We start from the raw sequence: 24,776 nt of genomic DNA on the forward strand, positions 1-24,776 counted from the left end.
TCAGTCCCGACTCCGAGTCCCGGGGGAGCCGGCGGCAAGGCGGCGGCGACCTCGCGGCCCCGGCGCCTGCGCGGTAAACCCGCGGAGGGCCCCAGCCCTGGGTCGCTCTGCGCACGACCGTCCCGCCCCCGCTGGCGCGGCCGGGCGCTCCGTCGCTCCTGCTGCGCGCTCGCGGCGCGCGCGGGAGTGCTCGGGAGCTCGTCCTGCTTGTGCCGCGGAGCGCTGGCTGCGGCAGGTCCCGAAGCACCGGAGGAGCGGCCTCACACCGGGGTGGGAAGAGTGGAAACGTGCGGCATTGACGCTCACCGAAAACAGGTCGTGAAACCCTACTAATTCGACCAGCGCCACAGAGACTGAATGAATACCTTTACCAGAAAGGGGATGCTCGGCTGGGGGATGTAGCTCAGTGGTAGAGCGCGCGCTTCGCATGTGTGAGGTCCCGGGTTCAATCCCCGGCATCTCCAAACAGCCGTTATCCCTTTTCTTTTCCTGGCACGGAAAACACTACACGTAGACCTTTTGCTCACAGAACAGTAGGGCGTCCAAGAACAATCTAACAGTGAGGCAGAGAAACAACAGCGAAGCCCAGGGAAACGGCCTTTTAAGTTGTAAGTAAAAGCGAAACCGGAAATTGCCCCTGATACCTCTTTCCTTGTTTGCATAAAACCAACTTTTGGGTTTGGTTACCGTTGAATTTGCTTTGGGATCCTAACTTAACACAGTTAGAAAGTAAAATGAAAAGCGAGGTTGCATTGGCCGGGAATCGAACCCGGGCCTCCCGCGTGGCAGGCGAGAATTCTACCACTGAACCACCAATGCTCACAGGAGGAAGTGCTTCCCATATTTCAATAGAAGAGATATTTCCACGTGTGCGCTGATTCGCTTCTGTTTGTAATTATATGTTTATGTATTCAATATTAAATAAAGCAGTGGAATCTGTAATTAAATAATTATCATAAAATATTGGGAAAACATTCAGATTGACAAAAAATCCAATCCTATTAACTTCTGTTGAACTTTATTAAGTGATTCTTCTGAAGCTGATCGCGGTGAAGCAGGCAAATGGAAATTTTGTTATGTGTGTACAGGATTACACAGCTACCTAGATGTCTCTTCGGACCTTTAGACGATTTGTAACAACTCCTCCCTATTTTTCTTCTGTTATAGTAGCTATTCAAACAACTACGTGTTCACATTTGTTAGGAACAAGGGGTAAGGAGCTAGGACCCTGACCAAATTATAAGAGTAAATTAGAACGCTGTGACCTGACTTTGAAGCATTGGTGATTCTAGCCAAATGACCTAACTTCTCTAAACTGCTCTTTCTTTCATTGTGAATGACTTGATCATGGGCCCCTTTTCAACACTAATTTTATGAATCAGAGCCTCTACCCATAGGATACTATACATCAAGAATACTAGAGTGGCGTTGGAGAAAATCATAAAAGATTAATGACTAACCTAAGAACTCCCACATTAGGATTTATTTTTAAGAAGTTTTTACTGTGTGAATAGAGAGCAAAATTTGAAGATAAATACATCATGAAATTATGAAGACATAGAAGATATGAAGACGTTAGGGACTCAGTAAATTGAAACTGCAGTCCTAAGTCACCTGTGGAAGAATGCAGTCAAATCATTTTTACCTCTGACAACCTCAGTTCTTTAAAATGAGAGAACTAGAACTGGATAGAGATGTGTTTTTTTTTAAGTGCATCCTGAAAGGGCTCTAACTTGCCAGGAGAGCCTCATGGCCATTGTCTGTTGGGGCCCCACCTTCTTTGCCCAGCCCCATCACTTCCACTAGACGTTTTTTTTTAAAAAGACTTTATTTATAAGTAACCTCTGTACCCAAGGTGGGGCTGGAACTCACAACCTTGAGATCAAGAGTGGAGGGCTCCACTGACTGAGCCAGCCAAGCACCCCTCCACCAGGCCATTTTTAAACTCTATTTGCATTTGTTTGATGGGTTACAAGTCTGAAATAAAAGATTTTGAAAAGCCCTGATCTAACTACGTTCCTTCAAACTCCAAAATGTTCCGACTCAAAATTTAAAACAGTCTAAAAAACTTAAACACTACCAAAAGTTTAAAGAGAAAGAAGGATCAAATGAGAAATACAGCCTAGTGACAAATAATATTAGTGACCTATCAAAGACCATACTACATTTTTTTTTTCCTTACTGCAAGTCCATATGAGTCAGCCTAGCTCTAGGAACAAATGTGGTGCTGTAAGCCAGTTATTACATTTTCCTTTCCAAACATTGGTCTCAGATGGGTTTGTGACCCTTCCTGCCAAAGACAGTGCAATATAGACATAACCTAGGGGCTTCTGGGAAAGATGGTATGGAAGCTCTCTTTTGCCTTTTCTTTCCTGCTTGTAACACTGCCATATGAGGTATAATACTTGGAGCTGCTCCACCAATTTTGTGATTTGAAGAAAGATTGAGGATGACTCAGAAGAAAGAGACATGGTGGGATTTTCTCCATCCAGTCTTAGGTAAGGTAATTAAAGATCTTTAGTGTTTAAACCCATTTGTGGTGGGCACTTTGTTATACACAGCCAAAAGCATTCTGTGTGTGTGTGTGTGTGTGTGTGTGTGTGTGTGTGTGTGTGTGTATTTAGCAGTTCATTTATTTCTGATAGAAGTCTGGTACAAGTATTCTATTCTGTGGAGAACTGATACGTTGAGATTAGGGTGAGGCTAACTCTCCCCCTCATCTCTGTCACAGTGGTAAGTATGTGAAACAGGTCTAGCCAGATATTTCCCTTTGTCATGGTGTTTTTTTTTTTTTAATTAGGTTTATTTATTTATTTTGAGAGAGACAGAGAGAGAAGAGAGAGAGAGAGAGAGAGAGAGCGAGCAAGGGAGAGGCAGTCAGAGAGGGAGAGAGAACCCCAAGCAGGATCTGCACCAACTGTGAGATCCTGACCTGAGCCCAAATCAAGAGTCAGATGCTTAATCAACTGAGCCACCCAGGCACCCCACCTTTGTTTAATTTAGAGATGGATATGTGGCCATAAGAGGGATGATAGAACTTTCCAGAACTTACCAGAACTTTCTTTCCAGAGATATAAACAAAAACTATCTTTCTGTTGGGTGAGCAAACAGATTGAGTATATAGCTAGTTTTGCTGATGCCATCTTGCTTGAGAGAGAGAGAGAGAGAGACATCCCCAATATGACGCAGAGCCCCTAAAAGCAACCATGCTTAAATAGAACAAAATCTAGATTTTGTGTTTATGTGAGTCAGTAACTTGTCTTTGGAAAATGAGCTATCTTTTTTTTTTAAGTCAGTTTGAGTAGTACTTATATTGCTTGCATCGAAACAACAAAAATTGAGAAACAGTTTTACCCAAAACAGAGTAAATTTAGAGAACTTATTCCCCTTGAATGTGATATAGGCTGAAAATATGAAAGTTTAAGAAAAATGTAAAGAATGTATCTCTGGTAGAATTACAAAAAAACTATTAAGACCATGAAAAAGTTTGTAGGACTTATTCCAAGTTGTTTGGATAAAGGTAATTCTGTGGCAAGGAAAGCCACTGAAGATTTTTTGAGCAAGAGAAGAATCAAAGCATTAAAATTTTTTTTTAATGTTTATTTACTTTTGAGAGAGAGAGAGAGAGAATGGGGGAGGGTCAGAGAGAGAGAGGGAGACACAGAATCTGAAGCAGGCTCCAGGCTCTGAGCTGTCAGCACCAGAACCCAACGTGGGGCTCGAATTCATGAACTGTGAGATCATGACCTGAGCCGAAGTTGGATGCTTAACCAACTGAGCCACCCAGGTGCCCCAGAGTCAAAGCTTTTCAAGGGATCATCTGGTAACAATGTGCCAGAGAAGTAGAAGTAAGAGAAACCAGAAGTCAGGAAATTCATTCAGGAGGTGATTACGGTGTAATCGGAGCAGCACTGAGGTTCTGAAGTAGGAGGAAGGCTGTTGCTTGAGGTTCATGGCCAGGTAGAAGGATGGGAAAAAGAAATCTAGTTTAAGTGACTGGGAGAATAGTGGTATCATGTCAGGTCTGGCAGAAAACTGGAAGGAAAAGGGTGGAGTAAAGTGTTTGCTTCCGGAAATACACACTCTGAGGTAAGTAGGGTGAAATGCCTCCTAGGCAGTTGACCTCTAGATCTAGAGAAATCAAGACTACAAAAGTGGAGTCGGGGGCAACAACACAGAAGTAAAAGGTAAGTATTTGAAAGTGGAGGAAATCACAGAGAGAGGAGAGCTGAAGGCCAAGCCTTGAGAAGGTCTGTTAGGGAGTGGTAGGAGTTGAGGAGCCAGAGTTGGGCAGGGGAGTGGGTTGTCGTGGAATCGGTGGAGACAGGGCTTCTTCAGGCAGGCAGAACTTCCTCTTGCTAATTCTGAGTCACATCATGACACAGGTCACGTCAGGACAAATACGTGTATCGTTGTGTTTCATTGCAATGCTCCGTGTTAATCCTGTTCCACATCAGAGGTGCTGTGGAAGCAGTGATTTCGTGACTGGTATGGTTAAGCACGGAAAGATCACAGATGGCCGACGGTGTCTTTTGGGTAGCACACACGAGCACTTCCTAGTCTGCGGAGCCACCATGCTCTGATGAGTGGCCCTTTCTGAGGCTGGCAGAGAGGAGAAAGCGAGGAGTGCCGTGGAATGTTACCCAATCATTTCTCTCAGGAAACCTGTCATTGTGACAGCCTGATGGGGCAGGCAGGAGCTTGTCATTTGCATCATAGCTCTTGGAACTCTTGCTCAAGGCACCCTATCCCTGGATGGTGTTGGCTCACCATGGAAATGTGGCCAGGCTTATATCATCTGAAGAAAGCAAACCATTAAGAAACAGAAATAGTTCATTTAATACATAGCCACCAAAGCAATGCTTTTTTTTTTTTTTTTTTTTTAAAACTTGTGAGTGATTGTATTGATTTAATACACACAGCTTATTTCTGTCCCAGGTTACAAACTAGCCCTGGGGAAATGGTGGAGCCAGTCATTTGGATTGCCCTTTACTGGCTGGGAATTAAATCATTACTTATTCCATTTTAGAATCACAAGTAGTACCCCAAGGCCTACTTTCCTAAGGATTAAAATCAAGGCATGGAAATGAAGAATCCAGGTGTAATTCTCAGATGCATGCAGATGTTGAGAATGCAGCAATTTTTCCTGGAAAGCTGTCACTGCAAAATCATCCTGCTCATGATAGGCTCATTCCTAGTTCTGCAGCATGTCTAATTAGTCAACAAGTCGGATTTTCTTCTTTTAAAACAGCGCTGAATCTTGCTCTTCCTCCTCAGGCCTGTCCCTCTGGACTACTGCAGATCCTTATCAGCTCACCCCCTGGGTTACCTGGGAAACCCCTGCTTTCCTTTGCCCCCCCACAATTGCTGCTAGTTGAATTTTCTCCCTCCCTCTCCTATTCCTTCCCTCCTTCCCTCTCCTACTTCTTCCCTCCCTCCTTCCTTCTTCTGCTTCTAATTTCCTTAATTTTTCAAAATTTAATCATTTTTATTGCTGGTTCAAAATTGACTTAATTTCGAATTCATATGGAGTCTTCAGGGTGGAGGATATATGGGTATGAATTCTTTATCCTTCTCTCGACACTCATTTCTGATGCAGCATTTATTCAACCCTTCTTGAGCTGTGGCACTCGGCCACCCATCTAATGGAAGTATATATATATATATATATATATATATATATATATATATATGTGTGTGTGTGTGTGTGTGTGTATACATATTCTTTTCATAAGTAATCCATGCGTATGGTGCAAAATTAAAAAAGCTAAGAGTATGCATTAAAAAGCTTGTCTTCATCCCACCCTCCACCCCTTACCCCCATTTTCTGGGTTCCATTTCTTAGAGGTGACCCACTGCCATCAGTTTCTTGTATTTCCCTGCACAGAAATCGTATGTAGATACAAATTGCATTTAGCTTTTTTGCACAAAAGGTACACACCATACCTACTGTTGTGACCATTGCCTTTTTTCTTTCTTTTTTTCTTTCTTTCTTTTTCTTTCTCTTTCTTTTTCTTTCTCTCTTTCTCTCTTTCTTTCTTTCTTCTTTCTTTCTCTTTTTTTTTTTTTTAAAGATAGCAGCAAATTTTTCTTCTATACAAGTGGAGCTACCTCTTTCTTTTTAATAGTTCTATGTTCCTATCTAACTGCACTCTACTGGCTAAAAAGTAAAACATTATTTATTCCGTCTCACAATCACAAATAGTGCTCCGGGCCAGGTTTCCTAAAGATTTAGAATCAAAGCTTGGAAATGAAGACTCCAGCTCTAATGCTAAAATGTATGAGGATGATGAAAATGTCCATTGCATGAAGGTACTGGAATTACCTTAACCAGTTCCTTAGCCGAGGACATTTAGTCTTCTGATCTTTTGCTAGTGGAAACAACACTGCAGTGAATATCTTTGAACAAATGCCATTTTGCTCATGTATGAAATATCTGCAGGATAGATTCTTAGAAGTGCAACTGTTAAGCCCAAGAGTGAGTACATTTTAAATTTTGATACATATTATGGAATTATTCCCAGAAGAGGTCTCTATTTTTTTTTTAAACATTGTTTTCATTTTATCATTCTGCTCACAAACTTCAGTGGATCCTAATTCCAACCACATTTTTTTCAAATTTTTTTTTCAACGTTTTTATTTATTTATGGGACAGACAGAGACAGAGCATGAACGGGGGAGGGGCAGAGAGAGAGGGAGACACAGAATCGGAAACAGGCTCCAGGCTCTGAGCCATCAGCCCAGAGCCTGACACGGGGCTCGAACTCACAGACCGCGAGATCGTGACCTGGCTGAAGTCGGACGCTTAACCGACTGCGCCACCCAGGCGCCCCTCAACCACATTTTTTAAACGTTGCCAAATTCAGGGCGAGCTTCATAGATGTGCAACCTGTACACTTGCACAAGGTCTTGCACTTAGTTGATTGGCACTTAGCTGAATGCTTAGCTGTCGTCCTGTTGTAATTCTTAAGTTTTGAACAAGGGACTCTGCGTTTTCATCTGGCACGGAAGATTAAATAGCCAGTCCTAGCTGATTCACCAGACTTTCCAATTCCCAGGGCCATTTTGACTATGGCAACATTCTTGCTGCCCTCTGTCATGCACAAAACACAGCATGCTCATTCCTCATGACGATGGCTTTGTTGCTTTCTCCACCCTGTGCATTTCCCTTCTGTCTGCATGTTTCCAAAGGTCCTTTCAGCTTCAGCTCCATTTGGAAAACCTAATTCAACTATTCCAACCATCTTGTACTTTCCTTTTTCTGTCTGATCCAAAGCTCTGCCTCTTCAACCCTGTACCTTGCTGCTTATCAGTTCTGTTTCTGTCCCTCAAATCCCCTTCATAGTAGGAGAGTCACTTATTTTCTCTGGGCCTCAGTTTCCTTGGTCTAAAGTGAAGATATTGTTCTAGATCACCAAGATTCTTCTCAGTAGTAATCATCTGTGAACTTTTTATATTGCTTTGAAAGATGCTTGGGGCACCTGGGTGGCGCAGTCGGTTAAGCGTCCGACTTCAGCCAGGTCACGATCTCGCGGTCCGTGAGTTCGAGCCCCGCGTTGGGCTCTGGGCTGATGGCTCGGAGCCTGGAGCCTGTTTCCGATTCTGTGTCTCCCTCTCTCTCTGCCCCTCCCCCGTTCATGCTCTGTCTCTCTCTGTCCCAAAAATAAATAAACGTTGAAAGATGCTGAGTTTGAGGTTTTAGACAAGATATACAAGTTTGACTAGGTGAAAACACATAGTTGGATTCTAAGAGAGGTCGCAGCAGAGTAAAGGAGCACTAGATTATAAAGTAATACATTTGGATGGAGAAGACATTTTCTCATGAAATTTTTTAAAAGTTACTAAAGAAATTCAAGTTAAAAAAGGAGATCTCTCTTTGGACCCACTAGACTAGACAATATGTTAAAGCTGCATGATGCTGAATATGGGCAGGGACATGGGACATTTGACCCTGTGCACCACTGGCAGGCTTGTGGATGGGAGCTGCCATTTCAGAGAGCAGCTGGTACCATTTGGACACATTATGTTTGCATATAAACCATGAACTCGTATTTCCATTTGGGAATACTTACATAAGTAAATTCTTATGTAGGTCAAATAATTTCTTGTAGAAGTCAATACAAGGACTTATACCAGGATGTTCATTGTGTGTTATTTGTGGAAGCAACCCAAGTTTTCTGTAGGAGAGTGGACAGATTGGGGCGCCTGGGTGGCTCAGTCGGCTGAGCGTCTGACTTCGGCTCAGGTCATGATCTCACAGCTCATGAGATCGAGCTCCGCGTCAGGCTCTGTGCTGACAGCTTAGAGACTGGACCCTGCTCCTGATCTGTATCTCTCTCTCCCTCTCTCTCCGCCCCCCCCCCCCCCCATACTCTGTGTCTGTCTCTGTCTTTCAAAAATAAACATTAAAAAAAAATTAAAGGCGAGTGGACAGATCAATGGTAATGGTGCACACCATGACTTGTATCCAGCATGTGGAAGGAGTAGATTAAGATGTAACGCAGAGCAGAGAACAAACTGAGGGCTGCTGGAGGGGAGGGACATCGGATGAGTTAAATGGGTGATGGCCATTAAGGAGGGCACTTGTTGGGATGAGCAGTGGGGTTTATATGTAAGAGGTGAATCACTGGGTTCTACTTCTGAAGCCAAGACTACACTGTATGTTAACTAACTTGAATTTAAATTAAAAAAAAAAAAAAAGAGCGAGAAAAGAGAAAAAAGATGCATCAAGGAGCAAGCAACACGGATGCTGTCAAAAACATGGTACCTAGTGAGTAATATAAGGTACAAAATGAGATATGATGATATAATTTACATACCTTTAAAACGGTGAACTCAAAACAATACATGCCTTGTAAGGTCACATGTAAACAAAAAGATGTATGTTAAGCACAATACGGTGATGCCTTCTAGGGAGGCAAAGGGAAGAAGAGAGGGATGTGGGGGTAAGAGTGAATAAATAAAAGAACAAAGATATATGGCCCGATGATAATAGTGTGTCATAAACAGAGAAGGATGATTAGCTCAATTTTAGACAAATGAGCTCCTCCAACTAAAAATATGATGAAAACTAAAAAATAAAGCATATAAACTATGAAAATGCAAACAGCACAGAAAGGTATAAAATCAAAAGTTAAATTCTTCTTCCATTCTAGTATATTTTTCTTCCTCATTTTCTGAAATTAGTTCTTCAAGTTTTCAGCCATTAGTAATTTCTGGTTTAACCTATCTTTCTCTACTCCATTTCAACACAGGCAGATCTACTCTTTAATAATGACAGAGTCCTCCATGGTACAGAGACATAGCATAATTTAATCAATCACTTCTTGATGGACCATGTTTACTAGAATGTTTCTCATTTTCTCATTGATTTTTCAGAGTATTTGTATATTAACAAACCTTATTTGGATTTTCATTTTCTGAGCTCCTTCAATATTTCTAGTCCCTATCAAGATTTAGCCCTTAAATATTTATTATTTATGTTTTTTACTGTTATTCCTGCCTTCCTAATATGTTGTATTTGTGGGCAGAGAAACTCTCATGTAGTTGTTTTGTTAGCTTTCGTGATTGTGTTTCAGCCGTCCCTATCACAATATTGGATATAAAGCAGGGTTCAGATATTCTTTTTAAAAAAGTTTTTATGTGTATTTATTTATTTGGGGGGAGAGAGGGAGAGAGAGCACAAACAGGGGAGGGGCAGAGAGAGGGGAGAGGGAGAATCCCAAGCAGGCCCTGCACTGTCCGTGCAGAGTCCGATGCAGGGCTCAATCCTGCAAACCACAAGATCCTGAACTGAAATCAAGAGCCAGATGCTTAACCAACTGAGCCAGCTAGTGCCCCAGTGTCCAGATATTCTGATTGACATTAGGAATTGTATATGCAAAGTAACCTATCAAGAATCATCAATATACGTGAATAGTAATCAAAATTTCTTTGATAGAAAACTTCAACTGAGGCCTGGAAATATTTAAAAACAATTTCTCTCTCTTTCTCTCTCCCTTCCCCCCACCCCCTTCTCTTTCTCATATCTGGTAATAATAGCACTGAGCATACTACAAAATCGCAAAATTATTCCAATACTGTAATAGAAAACGTGTAACTTTTGGTATAATTTATATATCAAATATTGTGTGTTGAATTGCTTTCCTCAGAATTCATATGTGTAAGTACTAACCCCTGGTAGCTGTGACTGTGACCTTTTTTTTTTTTTTTTTTTAATAGGGTCTTTGGAGGTGATTGGGATGAGGTCATGGGGGGGTCCCTAATTCCGTAAGACTGGGTCCTTATAAAAAAGGGAAATTTGGACGCAGAAACAGACACACAGACACACACAGAAGACTATATGGAAGGCAGGGATGGGGCAATACTTCCACAAGCTAGGAACACTAAAGATTGGCAGCAAACCTCCAGAAGCTAGGAAAGAAGCATAAAACAGACTCTCCCTCACAACCCTCATAAGGACCAATCCTACCAATACCGTGATCTTGGACTTACAGCCTCCAGAACTGTGAAACAATACATTTCTGTTGTTCAAGCCGTACAATTTGTAGTACTTTGTTGCTGCAGTCCTAGCAAATGAAAACATCAGGTTATCAGGAAGACGAAACTCAGCAGTTAAAATTCTACAATATTAATTTTTTAGCTTGGCAGAAACCAGTGTATTTGTTTATTAATAACAGTAACATCATTCTTAATGTGAATTCTTGCCTTAATAGGCTCCTATGATTTAAGTAACATAAAGCTAGACCAGACAGTAATCTGATGCCAGAAAGTCAAGAAACTATTCAACATGAATAGGAAGGAAAGAAAACTGAATTCCACAAATAAACTCTTCTACAAAGGTAACATCTTGGCTACCAGAGCTTTAATTTAAGGAAGTTTAGTGAAAGTATTTCAATCATTTAAGCAAATGCTAGTTCCCTAAAAAAATTACAATGTAGCTTCTTTAGGAAGACTTGTAGATGACAAAATAATTGACAACCACTTGTGTAAGAAGAACATTCCCTTCAGACAAGTTTTTAGAATTATTCCCAATCTAAATGCTTCTAGTGCGATTTTCATGATTATTTTAGGGGTTAGACCCATTAAATATAATTTGTGGACATGAAAGTTGCCAGAGATTGGCATAAAACTAGAGGTCACAAAACTTTAGGGAGAGAATGAAATGTTTTCATTTTCACTTTCAATCATGTAAGTATCATTGCAAAATCTATACATTTGTTTTGTCAAATGCTGTGTTCATTAATCATCCTAGCTTTGAAGATTTTCTTATTTGCCCTTAAATGTACTGTGTTCTTTTATAAATGTAACTTGGGCCCCCACATGCCTCTTCTGCTGTGCATACAAGCACACACACTCACACAGACACATGCATTTACTTGTTTCCCCCGCAAATGGAAACATGAAGGAGAAATCTACAGCGATGTGTGAGAATGAGGCCATTGACTAAGACATCATTGAGTGTACATTTTTATATAGCTTTGTATTTCAAACCACTTAAATATATTCAAAGAATTATATTTAATAAGAAATAATGAAGAAAGCAAACCCTAAAATTTGAATGTAAACAGAAATCAGGGAGCCTAACCATATATAAAACATAGCCACACAAACACAAAAAAATGAACTCAAATAACATCTGAATACAGTACTTTATACATTCTTTGTGACATGTATTCTAAGGGGGAAAAATCTTGATTTTACATGGTAAATGTGTCACTAATACAGGTATCAATGAATTGATTCTGAAACTGTTTTTTTATGTATTGTAAGATACATAAGTGCAAATATGTAAGTGTAAGATACATAAGTGCAAATGAGTAATATATTGATGTTTTGTGCTATTAAGTTTCTCACTTGGAGAGGGAGGTAAAAATATAGATTGGGGGAATATGAGAAAAACTCTCTTACTGAATTTGAACTGCAGATTATCACTAAAAACTCATGATAAAAAAAAAAAAGTTTTTCCCTTAGTTTTTTCAACAGAAAGGCATGAAAGCAATGGCACTCTAGTATGGATACCTCAATATCTTCTTTTTTTTATTTTTTTTTAACGTTTTACTTATTTTTGAGACAGAGAGAGACAGAGCATGAACAGGGGAGGGTCAGAGAGAGGGAGACACAGAATCTGAAACAGGCTCCAGGCTCTGAGCTGTCAGCACAGAGCCCGACACGGGGCTCGAACTCACGGACCATGAGATCATGACCTGAGCTGAAGTCGGCTGCTTAACCGACTGAGCCACCCAGGCACCCCCCTCAATACCTTCTTGATGCATCCTGGTATTGTGGGGATGGGGCTAAAGGGGAGAAAGGCTCACCATGAAGAAGCATGTATGCTATTTTCCACCTTTTTCTAAGGACAATAATGTATGCAATTGTAAGGAGAAGACTGTGTGAAAGAAGGGATTATGGGACAGATGTGGTGTGGGGGGAAGCACACCCTCTTGTCATTTACCAGCTATGTGAGCCAGAGCGGATTACTTAATCGTTCTACCTTGGTTTTAAAATCTATTAAATAGGTATAACAGTAGTTCTGACCTCACTGGGTTGTTGTGAGACAAAAATGAGTTAATTATCAGTAGAGGCAATTTTTAATTTTGAGTTTTTTCCTTATCTGTATTTAAAAAACATCTACGTATATTCATTTTATAATAAATAAAAACAATACAAGTTATTTTTAAAAACATACTCATCTGAATATCTTTAACTTAGTGTCTAATTATCAGTCATTAGTTTGAAATTCATGGAGACAGGTCTCAAGATCAGAATCAGGCTGGGTGCTTTCTGAGAGCATTTCTCTTGATGAGTTTAGCATGGCTCAGGGTCTGGTCCTCAATTTTACGAGCTCAGAAACTTTGTTTGTTTGTACATCAGAATAAAACTGTCACTCTGAGTCGGATACACTTTAAACAGAACAACAATGATTTGGTTTCAATTCAAACTACACTGTTCTTTTTCATCAGTGTTATTATGTATTCATGAACAGAACATTTTCTTCTTATCCTCAAAATGTAAGGGGAGTCAGGCTATAATGTGTTGGATGTTGGTAAGTATGGAGTTAGCGTATGAGGCACTGATCTTAAAATCAAATGCTTAATGGCATCTGTTTATGAAATACCTAATGTTTCCATTTTCACAATGTATATATCATTCCATTACAGAAATTGAATAGGATCCATGGGCCATGCCCTCCTCTTCCTTGGATGAGTGGCACGCAGCCGAAATGTGCCTCTCTATTCCAAAGCAAGTGTTTCCAACTCCTTTCCGGAGACACATTTTTTTCTTTTTAATTGATGTGTTACTAGCATCGATATAGGTACAGTTGATTATAGCTCTTCTGCTCCTTGCATAGGAGATCATTTTTGCTGCCTGTAACACAACCTTCTTATTAAAACCCATTGGATGGCCAGGCTGTTGTTTCTAGTTTACATTGGAACATATCATGTGTGCTCAATAATGTGAAGGGGCAAACAAAACCTCCCTGGCCAGGGTGAATTCTCTTCCAAAACTAGAGAGTCACAAGCAGAGAATCCTACCAGTGTAGGAGATCATAGAAAGGTCTAATTTCCTGCTGTTCAAACCAGCCCACCCAGAGCCCACCCTGCTGGTGCTGGCACTCCATGGGCTGTCTGCTCCCAAATTGTGGCTTGTGTGTGTATATTCTGTTGTTCCCTCTTCCCTGTGGCCCCTAGAATTGTTCTTAGAAATTATTCCCAACTTCCTTGCTTCCTGGTACACCTTTTTTGGGGGGTACTTATTTCCTTTAGCCCAGGCTAAAGGAAATACTCCCTAGGCTCAGTTCAGCTCAGTTTCTGAGGCCCTAGAGTGGAGGCTGTTGGCGTAGAGAACAGGACTAAGGCAATGTTTTATATAACTTTGTGCCCCCTCGATATTTTGCAAAGTTAGTTTCTCTAAGTATGTGTGGATCTAATGGAGAAATTCATCTTTTGAGTTGTTTGCAAATGCCTTGAGCTTTTTATATCCAGGATGGTGTTGTCCTACCAGTGAAGATGTAAAACTAAGATCTCAATAGAAACTGGTTTAACTTTGGTTGGACACTAAGAACCTATAACATGTTTGTCTTCATTTTTTATTTGCACTCATTTACTGCAAGGGGTAGTACTGCAAAGTCATAGACCATTTGACTTTGTTTTGCTCCTTAGCATTCATGACCATCTTATCTTGAGTTTATGCTTAAAAGGTTAATATTGCTATTGGTTACTTAGAGACCTCTTTGCTCTTCCCCTTTCCCTATTATATAAACACAATATTTACCCAAAAAGGATATGACTCTGGTTGAAGGAATATTGCATTTGGTCAATTAACTGAACGTCTAACAGACAAATTATTTCCAATTTAATGTGAATTTCTATCCACTCCTAAGACTAATTTTATGTAGTGGAGGAAAAGTAATAAGGTTGGAGAAGGTAAGTGAAAATACATATAGTGCTTTTAAGAAACCAGTCTTTGTTCAGCTTGAACTAACAACAAAATAATTACCATAAACTGGAACATTTCTAGTTAAGAGAAGGGGAAAGGAGGGCTAAAAGTAACATGCTTAAGATCCTTCAAAAAATAAATGGAAGGTCAGGATCCTGAACCCAGAGTTTATGTTCTTGACAACTTGATCTATAACACACCCGTAACAGATTTACTCTATGTTTTATTTGTACAACTTTTCAGTCATATGAAATTCTGTATATTAAAGAATATAGCAATGGACATTTCTAGCAGTTTTTCCTTCAGCACCAAATAGCTGAAAGACATCAAGTTAATATGATGTCTTCTACTACGACCTTAAAGGCTGTTACACCTTACGTTGTTCCTCAGAAGGGCAAAGATTCCAAGTGTAATTGCCATATTCTGACTCCATGAACCTGTATTATAGAACCAACACACGTATAAAAAATCACATTTATAATGTTTGAATCATCGGGAAGAATTCTTCCTATAGCATCTTTCATAGGCTTAAGGAATACTTTGCTTGTCCAGAAAAGCCAAGCCCGCTCAGATAGTAAGTAGTTTGCTTGGCTCAGTTTACCATCCTCAGTGAAGTTTACTGTCCTTGTCTGAGTCAGTTGAGAACACTGGTAATCACCCGAGACTTCCATTAACAGCGCTGAGTAATAAAGACATAAGCTTTATCAGTCAGCCTCACAAAGTACTGCAGACAACTGTCTGAAACCCTTGTGGTATGGTGTCATGGTTAAGAGTACAGGACCTGAGCAGGCTACCCAGGTTCAAATCCCCTCTCTATCTCTAGCTCTGTAGACTTATTCAGGGCATTCCCATCTCCTTCTTAGTTGCTTCCTTAGTACAATTGTATGCAGAGTTGTTCGGAGAATTAAATGGGCTAGTGCACATAAAGTTCTTCCACAGTGCCCGGCATGTAATAAACTTAGCTCCATAAATGTTAGCTATTAATACTAATAAATGAGAACCAATATGGCAAAACCTGTTTCTCACCAGTATAAAGATAACCAGCTTGGTTATGAGGACAAATGAATGTAAAGCTGAGAGAAGAATCTGCATAGGAGACCAAATATGTTTTTGCTGAGTTTACAAAAAAATGGCAGTTTGGTGCTTCAATATTTCGTGAGTTTTACTTGTACTTTGTGGGCTGTTTTGGTAGGTGTGATGTCAAAATTAATAACCATGATGGCCTTTTATGTTTCTAGTTACCTGTGGTCACAAATATCTTTCAGGCATTTTGCTCCACAGCAACCCTGTGTGACAGGTAACATTTCCCTGTTTTACTAGTAAAGAAACTGAGTGTTAGGGGAAAAAGTTAATATTTTAAAAAGGTCGAACTGGAACTCAAAGTTTTCTTTTTCATTCTGAATTTCTGAATTTTCTTCCATGGGAGTGTGAAGAATGTAGATGAAGTGATTTATATACTTAACACAATTAGTAAAGGAGCAGAAAGTATTCAGTTGGATTCAGATTGCCTCAAGAATTCAACCACTTCTGCTTAAACAATTTGCAGTGTTAAATTTAAAAGTTTTGATGCAAATGCACAAAGCGCTCAGAGACAAAGCTTGTTTTTTCCTCATAATTGAAGGATAGGGTCTCAGTGTCAGTCTCGCTGTTACTTAAATTTAAATATGGTAATACAAACACAGAGAACATATGTCATTAATCTGTTCTTGTCTTAGCGTTCTGAATGAAACTACTTTCAGAATTGATGTTTTAAAGCAGACTAATAGTTGAACGTAAATGGCATACAATTTGCTACTTACATATGTTTCTTATTCTTCAAATTTTACATAAACTGGAAGGTAAACCCAATAGTTCTGTAATAATTGATACTGAAGCACAAAATTAGAGAATCAATGTGAGGTTAAACGTCCACATTAAAATTTAAAGAATGGGTCTATTATCTGAGAGGATTCATGCTTCTCATACATATGTCTAAATGTGTTTCTATGCTAAGAAATAGGTGGGTCCTGAGTGGCTTTGATATTTACATACTTTACGGAAAAGGTGTGAATCAAATGATCCCAAGTTACTTTCTAGCTCTGTAGCTCTGTGACATTTCAGTGGCTTTGGCAGCATCATGTTATTGGTGAACTTTATTAAAAAAGAAATCAAGTTTTTACATTCAGAATGGATGAGATCTGAAAACTTTCTCAAAGGTTATTGAGTACTGGCATTGCTTTCATGAGTACTTACTTCCTAAATGATTGTGATTTCAATGCCATTTGCGTTTAGAAAATGGGGAATGCTATCAGGTATCCCATACAGATTCTAAATAATGACAGTCCCAGAAGGGATCAATAGGTCTTTAATATATGATATTTAAAAAGGACATAAAGGTATTACATAGTATTTAACTAGATTTAGGGATTATATTATGATGATGATAACTGCTCCATTTCCTCCGTCTTTTAGACAGTATAATGACGTGTGTGCTGTTATTCAACTGTGGTAGAGTGAGAAGGAAGTCTAATCCAAACTCTTTACTTTTCATTAATTACCTTATTCATTCATTAAACTGGGGGTGGTCTTTTATGTGCTAGACATTCTTTGAGTCACTAAGGATACATCTGTGAACAAAACAGAGTCCTACCCTGTGGCACTAGGATTCTGTAATAGGGGAGGTCAATAAAAGAGAGAGTAAATGAGACAAAATGTATAGTACTCTAAACGGTGATAGGTGCTGTGGAGAAAAATAAACCAGGAAAAATATTGGTAAGGGAGAGAAATTGTAAAGATGGTGGTGATGGAAGGCCTCACTGAAGAAGTGACCTTCAAGTGAAGGCACATTAAGGGGAAAGGTATTCTTGTTTTTTTTTTTTCTTTTTATTATGAAATTTATTGTCATATTGGTTTCCATACAACACCCAGTGCTCATCCCAACAGGTGCTCTCCTCAATGCCCATCACCCACCTTCCCACCCCCCATCAACCCTCAGTTTATTCTGTTTTTAAGAGTCTCTTATGGTTTGTTTCCCTCCCTCTCTTTTTTTTTTTTCCTTCCCCTCCCCCATGGTCTTCTGTTAAGGTTCTCAGGATCCACATAAGAGTGACAACATATGGTGTCTGTCTTTCTCTGTGTGACTTATTTCACCTAACATAACACTCTCCAGTTCCATCCACGTTGCTACGAAGGGCCATATTTCATTTTTTCTCATGGCCAAGTAGTATTCCATTGTGTATATAAACCACAATTTCTTTGTCCATTCATCAGTTGATGTACATTTGGCTATTGTTGAAAGTGCTGCTATAAACATTGGGGTACAAGTACCCCTATGCATCAGCACTCCTGTATCCCTTGGGTAAATTCCTAGCAGTGCAGTTGCTGGGTCATAGGGTAGATCTATTTTTAATTTGGGGGGGGGGGACCTCCACACCGTTTTCCAGAGTGGCTGCACCAGTTTGCATTCCTACCAACAGTGCAAGAGGTTTCTCGTTTCTTCACATCCTCTCCAGCATCTGTAGCCTCCTGATTTATTCATGTTAGCCACTCTGACTGGCATGAGGTGGTATCTCGGTGTGGTTTTGATTTGTATTAAGGGGAAAGGGATTCTTGCAGATAGAATATTAAGTGCTAAGTCTGAAGTCCCTGCAATGGAGGATGCCTGCCTTCCTTCCTTGCTTCCTTCCTTCCTTGCTTCCTTGCTTCCTTCTTTCCCCCTCCCTCTCTTTTACCCTCCCTTCCCCTCCCTCTCTTCCTTTTTCCTTCCAAGAAACAGCAAGGAGATCCTGAGGTTGAAATGGAATGAAGGAGGGGAAAGTGATGGGAGATGAGATTAAGGAGATAAGTGGTAGGTAGTGGCCATGGTCAGGACTTTGGTTCTTGCTCTAAATGGTATGGGGAGCCATTAGGAGATTTTAAGCAGAGGAAAGGCCTGATTTTACTTAAAGGGAGTAGTCTGGCTGCTGAGTTGAGAATACAGTGCATGGTGGCAAGAAAGGAAGCAATGAGTCAAGTTAAAACATTTTAGTAATCCATGCCAAAGATAATGGAAACTGGGACCAAAATGTGAAGTGAAGATGGTGAGAGAGAGAATCTGAACATATTTTGCAACTAGAACTCGAAATTGGATGCCACCAAAGCTGAGAAAAATTTAGGCCTGGAGAGGCTGTGGCTTGACTAAGAATAGCTGGCTTGTCACCGACAGAGCTGATAACGATCATAGGTCTTCTACCCCATTGTATATTTCCCCCCAAAACCTCAGTTGTATAAGAATCGAAATAACTCATCCTTTGAAATCACACTGGAACATGAAACATATTATTTAAATGAATGTGTCAGAATTCATGGCTTAAAATTAAGTGAGAATATTTCAAAGTGTCCCCACGTTTTATATCAATTTGTCCTAAAGTTCAAGCTCATTTGCCTGACATACTGGACAGGTTAGATCTGGATTGATTTTTGCCTGTTTATCCAAGTAGTTAACATCTGACTCTATTCCTTCACTTATTCATGTGCTTTTAAAATGATTCTTGAGTGCCTATTAAGATGCCACTTTTTGGAGCTGAGCCCCTACCTGACTTCACTGAAACCTCACCTTGGCTGTCCTCAGACACTGTTGGTCACTCTCTTTGTACCCTGGGGCAGTGACACATACCTCTCTTGTAATGTTTACCACCCTCAATTACATTTATCTGTTTAACGGCCTGATTTCCTCATGAATTTTAAACAATTTGAGTTCAGGATTTAGTCTTATTTATCTTTGCATTTTCAGAAACTAGCATAATGCCTCACACATAGTAGGTGTTCACCGAAGGGTGAATTAATCAGTTTTACTCAGAAGAATCTGGCTTTTTGGATCACTTTCTGTTTGTTTCTTTGATCTCATTCTTTGCAAAGTAATGAGCAATAAAAAGGATCACTGAGGGGCACCTGAGTGGCTCAGTTGGTTAAGCATCAGACTCTTGATTTTCGCTTAGCACAACATCTCACGGTTTGTGAGATGGAGCCCCGCCTCGGGCTCCGTCCGCATTGACAGCTTGGAATATTCTGCTTGCGATTCTCTCTCTCCCTTTTTCTCTGCCCCTCCCCCACTTTCTCTGTCTCTCTCTCTCTCTCTCTCTCTCTCTCTCTCTGTCGCTCTCAAAATAAATAAATAAACATTTAAAAAAGAAGTAAGTTAAAAGTAAGACTGAAAGTAAGGTAGATTAAAAAGCAAGTTGCAGAAAAATGTTAATAACAAAGGAAGCAAAAATAGTGACAGGCATGTACAAATATTAAAAATTTGAAATATTATATCATGAATCATAAAGTGACAACCAGGAGATTTGCACACAGACTTCTTTTCTCCAGCCAACCAAATGGACTGTGAAGTATTAAAGCTGATACTGAAGCTTAGTTTCATGAAAAGGTAGCATTTCTTTCCAGTTTTAAGGAGAGAAGGATCAGCATTCCAGATCTTTCTCTATTACTGTTGGCTTTACATCTCCATGTCTGGGGCAGCTGGGTGGCTCAGCTGAGTGTCCGACCCTTCATTTAAGCTCAGGGTCATGGTGTCGAGCCCCTACTTTGGGCTCCACACTCAGCTCAGGATTCTCTATCTTTCTCCCTCTCCCTCTGCTCCTCTCCCCACTCATGCTATCTCTCTCTCAAACTAAAAAAAAAAAAAAAAAAAAAAAGTCTGTATATGAGTGACATAAAGTCTCCTTACTGATTGATCTGATCTGGATCTCTTTCACTTCTCATATTTTCCCTTCAATTTTTCTTGTTTCCTTTACCTCTTTTGTCTTTTAAAATCATGATTGTTCCCCTTATTATCAACAAGTTCAAAGAGATAGAAGAATGTGCATAATTTTGCAATATAAGAAAGGGAGATTAGTCTCCTGCCATCGCCTTGAGTTTTACCTAAGTAGTTTTATGGTGAAATGAGCATCAAGACAAGTAATTTTGAGTATCAATCAAACACTCTTAAGTGCTCTGTGGTTAATTCTGTCTTTTCTTGTTGTTGTTAATCAAAATTGATCATTGCCTTATTTAGAATAAAACTTAGAGGATGAAGACTAAAGTTACATTCTATGTTTATTTATTTTATTTAAGTTTATTTATTTGGGGGAGGGGGGCAGAGAGAGAGGAAGAGAGAGAATCCCAATCAGGGTCCATGCTGTCAGCACAGAGCCCAATGAAGGGCTCCATCCCACAAACCATGAGATCATGACCTGAGCCGAAATCAAGAATTGGACGCTAAACTGACTGAGCCACCCAGGTGCCCCTATGTGTTGCATTTTTAAGGTCTAACAAACTTTGAATCTTTTCTGGAATTATATTTGAAACACAAAGAATTGTGAGATACAAAAATGTTGTTTGATCCAACATATGTTTTTCCCTTTGGGCTTATTTCAAATCCCATCATAACTATTTGAAGTAATTATTTAATTGATGAAACTTTGGACATCCTAACAAATGTTCACATTTGATTGCAATATACTTGCATCCAGCCAGATTCCTATAAGAAACTAACACAATAAAATCTGTAACTCAATAAGATGTATTTCTACCAATTTTGCCCCTCTTAAAATATCAACTAATAATGCTAAATAAAAGCTCCATCATTTTCCCTATTTGCTTTTAGTTTCAGCTGCATAATTTTACAATTTAAAAGGTTGGTCAATAGAAACTGACAAGAGACATAAAACCAAGCCAATTTTATTTCATTTAGCATCTATTGATCATACTTCAAGCTGTTTAAATATTTCTGCAACCTCCCATAAAGTCATTTATACCTAGAAAAGAGTTAGAAATGGATATATAAGCTGAAGGGGATAACTAGGGTACTGTTAATAGATCATTCAGATCTCATTTTTCCTCATTATATTTCCTGGAATGTTAGTGAAGGGGTCTTCTTTGCCACAGGTTTATCCTTTGGGGAATTTGTTTTCCCTCAGATTACTCAAGTAATTCTAGAAGGATCAAGGATTCTTGTTGCATCTTCTCAGTATCCAGTATTGTCTGGATTCTAGATCCCCCAAAAAGCCAAGTGGATGGGACTTCTACTTTTTAACGGAAATTTTTCCTATGTTGGATATACCAGATTATTAACTGTTAACCCATAGAACAAGGTTTATCAAAATTAAATGTGCATACCAATTGTCCAGGAAATTTGTTACAATTCAGATTTTGTATAGTAGGTCTGGAGTGAGGTCTGAGATTCTGCATTTCTTTTTCTTTTTTTCTTTTTCTTTTTTTTTTTTTTTTAACATTTATTTATTTTTGAGAGACAGAGAGAGGCAGAGCATGAGCAGGGGAGAGGGAGAGAGAGAGAGATACAGAATCCGAAGCAGGCTCCAGGCTCTGAGGTGTCAGCACAGAGCCCAACGTGGGGCCCAAACTCACGAACTGTGAGACCATGACCTGAGCTGAAGTCGGAAGCTCAACCGACTGAGCCACCCAGGTGCCCCGAGATTCTGCATTTCTAACAAGGACCTGGGTGATGCTTTTGCTCCTTATATAGGAACCACCCTTTGAGCAGCAAGGATCTATAGAAGAGTTTTTCATCATAACGCTGTTGAAGACTACCTTTATTTGAATTAGCCAGAGGTGGTGGTTCTGGTTAGAATGCAGATTCTTAGTCCTCAACCTGTTTTTACAGAGAAAAATCTATGTAGATACCCTTTACTCCTAGGAACAAACGTTTTTATTTATTTATTTATTTTTTTTTTTTAATTTTTTTTTCAACGTTTATTTATTTTTGGGACAGAGAGAGACAGAGCATGAACGGGGGAGGGGCAGAGAGAGAGGGAGACACAGAATCGGAAACAGGCTCCAGGCTCTGAGCCATCAGCCCAGAGCCCGACGCGGGGCTCGAACTCACGGACCTCGAGATCGTGACCTGGCTGAAGTCGGACGCTTAACCGACTGCGCCACCCAGGCGCCCCTGAACAAACGTTTTTAAACAAGTGCTCCAGGTTATTTTTACATACATTAAGGTAAAACAACAGCAAATCTGCATTAAGTATCTTATAGTTCTGTACAAGTCCTGGGAGCAGAGAGAAGGTTGAGTATGGTGGAAGACTAGGCTAAGTGGTAACAATGGTTTGCCTTCCTTCAAGACTTGTCCAGTGTGGATCATGAAAATGTGCATGGTAGTATTTCAGAAGGTGCTCCAACTCCTTAGAGTAGTCTTCAGAGTTGAAAGAAAAAAATCCAACCTTATCCTTTATATCACCTACCTTAGTTAAACAGCAAAGTTCTCTTTTAAAACTAGCTGTCCGGGGGCGCCTGGGTGGCTCGGTCGGTTGAGCGTCCGACTTAGGCTCGGGTCATGGTCTCGTGGTTCGTGAGTTCAAGCCCCGCGTCGGGCTCTGTGCTGACAGCTCGGAGCCTGGAGCCTGTTTCCAATTCTGTGTCTCCCTCTCTCTCTCTCTGACTCTCCCCCGTTCATGCTCTGTCTCTGTCTCAAAAATAAATAAACGTTAAAAAAAATAAAAAAAAATAATAAAACTAGCTGTCCTTATAATCTATTTAGCCCACAAGATACGTTGCATTAGAGTATAACCTTGAAACAACTTGAAGCCAATGAACTTCTTATAGGTGTCTTTCTATCACTTTTCTTCCCATCTCTTTTCTGCTTATTCTTTAATACCCAGCTCTGGTATCCTTTCCATCTACTTTCAAGCTCTCCTTGGGCAAACTAGTAACAGATGTTAAAAAGTTTTAAAAATGTTCACAATCTTTGACTCAATAATTCCACTTAAAAGATATATCCTTAGAATCAGTTGGACAAGGTTACAAAGATATTCAACGCAATGTTAACTATAATACAAACTGAAAGTCATCTTTGAACAGGAGGTTGGCTCAATAAATTATAATAGATCTTCCCATCAAAATGCTATGCCACCAGTAAATGATGATATAGATTCATGTTTATTGTCATAAAAAGATGTTCTTGATATTTTGTGAAATAAAAGAGGATTTAAAGAACATATGTTAATAGTAGTGATAATACTTAAGATAGCTACCATATATAGTTCATATGACCTGGTCTAAGTGTTCAGTATGGAAAACTCTTAATAAATATTTGTTGGTTGAATGCATATGTTAGTATTTTATATACACCAGGAATTGCTCTAAGAATTATAGTTCTTTCAAATCATTATTTTTATAATAATCCACTAAGGTAGTATCATTACCCATGTATTATAGAAAAGAAAACTGATGCTCAGTGAGATTAAGTAGATTTTCTGAAGTAATATTTTCTGAAGTAATATTCTGAAGGTAATATTGCAAGATCTGGCTTTGAATGATTTGATTCAACCAATGTCTTCACACATGTTTTGTTTTTTGTTATGTTAAAAAGTTGTCCATATATATCCGAGAAAACGTTGTTGAAGTGTTTATAGCAAGCTATCAACAATGGTTCATTATGATCTGTAGGGAGGATTATGGTGATCTTTTTCTCTTTTGTCTATATATTTTCATGGTTCCAAACTGAACATAATATTTTATTATTTCTGTAATAAACTACCTACATTAACAAGAGCCTGGTGGTTGGTTTCACCACCGTCACTAACAAACAGACTTCTTGGAACTTTTCTTTCTGGAAAGGTTTTGCCATGCTATGCCAAAACCTAGTTCTACTACTTTTTGCTCTTTTCATTCTTTTATAATAATTATTGTTTCAATGCCATTCTTTCCAACTTGACCAAGTTGGAGAATGTAATTTATCTATCTTTGTAATTTTAGGGTCCATATGGTGCCTGGGGACCAGACATATATCCAAAGAGATTCATATATTTGAAAAAGAACCTTAAAATAGTAAAATCACTGTTTGTCATTTTATTTTTCATTGCCCCTTTCCTTGTCCAGTAAATATTATGTTTGTTCCTAGTTTCTGCCATGGCAGAGTGAGTCTCCACTGCCCTTAATCTCCTACTGCTAAGAGCAGTAGCCACTAAGTGTGAAAAATCAAAACAAAGCACTTTCCCATCTCCCTGATGGAGTAAAAGCAGTGAAGCCCAAATAATGCTTAGTTACCAAAAGCCACGCCAGGTGTCTAATCGAAAGGGTATTGATTTTAGCTAGTAAATAGCCCTTAATATAGTTGGGACCTGGGATGAATATGCAGCCGGTAATTAGCTAATAAAGCAAACAAGGGCTGGCGAGAACGTGGCACAGTTGGATAAACAGCAGCCTGTCATCCAGGAAGCTTGGTAGGCCTAATACTTCCTCGTACAGAGGACTCAAGTTACCTTTAGGACTCTGTGCCTCGTGTTTTCAGCCATTAAATAAGGAAAAAACTATAAACCTATCACAGGGTATGAGATATAACTAAAAGCAGTTGTAAATGTTTCGCAAATATTACATGC

At 39.5% G+C, this 24,776-nt stretch overlaps 2 non-coding genes across 2 annotated transcripts; one reads left to right on the forward strand and one right to left on the reverse strand.

Annotated features, from left to right (window-relative positions):
- Window positions 1-392: 392 nt before the first annotated feature.
- Window positions 393-464, forward strand: TRNAA-CGC (transfer RNA alanine (anticodon CGC)). Its single transcript has one exon. It is a non-coding gene; the product is annotated as a tRNA-Ala (tRNA).
- A 284-nt stretch (window positions 465-748) lies between these two features.
- Window positions 749-819, reverse strand: TRNAG-GCC (transfer RNA glycine (anticodon GCC)). Its single transcript has one exon. It is a non-coding gene; the product is annotated as a tRNA-Gly (tRNA).
- Between the last annotated feature and the right edge of the window lie 23,957 nt (window positions 820-24,776).

Source organism: Herpailurus yagouaroundi, unplaced genomic scaffold, assembly GCF_014898765.1.
Source record: "Herpailurus yagouaroundi ecotype Mexico unplaced genomic scaffold, PumYag 140, whole genome shotgun sequence".
NCBI lineage: Eukaryota > Metazoa > Chordata > Mammalia > Carnivora > Felidae > Herpailurus > Herpailurus yagouaroundi.